Source organism: Lactuca serriola, chromosome 4 (assembly GCF_051521515.1).
Source record: "Lactuca serriola cultivar US96UC23 chromosome 4, Lser_US96UC23_V15, whole genome shotgun sequence".
In the NCBI taxonomy this organism is placed as follows: domain Eukaryota; kingdom Viridiplantae; phylum Streptophyta; class Magnoliopsida; order Asterales; family Asteraceae; genus Lactuca; species Lactuca serriola.
Genome location: NC_136411.1, coordinates 24,737,168 through 24,737,709, shown reverse-complemented (window position 1 = coordinate 24,737,709; position 542 = coordinate 24,737,168). Strand labels below are relative to the sequence as shown.

General features: G+C 42.6%; 1 non-coding gene across 1 annotated transcript; it reads right to left on the bottom strand.

Annotated features, from left to right (window-relative positions):
* On the bottom strand, window positions 1-107 carry LOC145103639 (small nucleolar RNA R71). The gene has a single exon (XR_013706719.1). It is a non-coding gene; the product is annotated as a small nucleolar RNA R71 (small nucleolar RNA).
* Window positions 108-542: the final 435 nt, after the last annotated feature.

Genomic DNA, 542 nt, shown 5'->3' with positions numbered 1-542 from the left:
AAGCTAAAGAAAGCCATTGCCAACTTCGAGCAACAACCCGTAGAATCTCTTTATGAAGCATGGGAAAGGTACAAGAGTTTGCTTAGAAATTGCCCACATCACGACCTTAATAGCCAACAAGAGGTCTCCATTTTCTATGATGGAGTCAATGTCACCACAAGGCAATTGCTCAATTCTCAAGGCCCGCTCACGAAGAAGGCACCCCCTGTGATCAAGGAGCTAATTAAAGAATTCTCTAAGCACTCTAGAGAATACCACAATCCAAGAAATGAAGTAAGTCGGGGGGTAGTGAACTCGGCAAATGATAGCATGGCGGCGGTGATAGCTAAGCTCGATAGTCTAGATAGGAGGATGACAAAAATGGATCAAACAATCCATATTATTCGGGTTGGATGTGAAAATTGTAGAGGGCCCCATCTCACAAAGGATTGTGATTTGGATGAGAATAGAAACAAAAAGGCTCAAGTATTCTATTCAAGTGGCGATCGATACGACAAAAATTGGCAGAAACCGAAGAAAGAATGGCTCCCATACGAAGAATA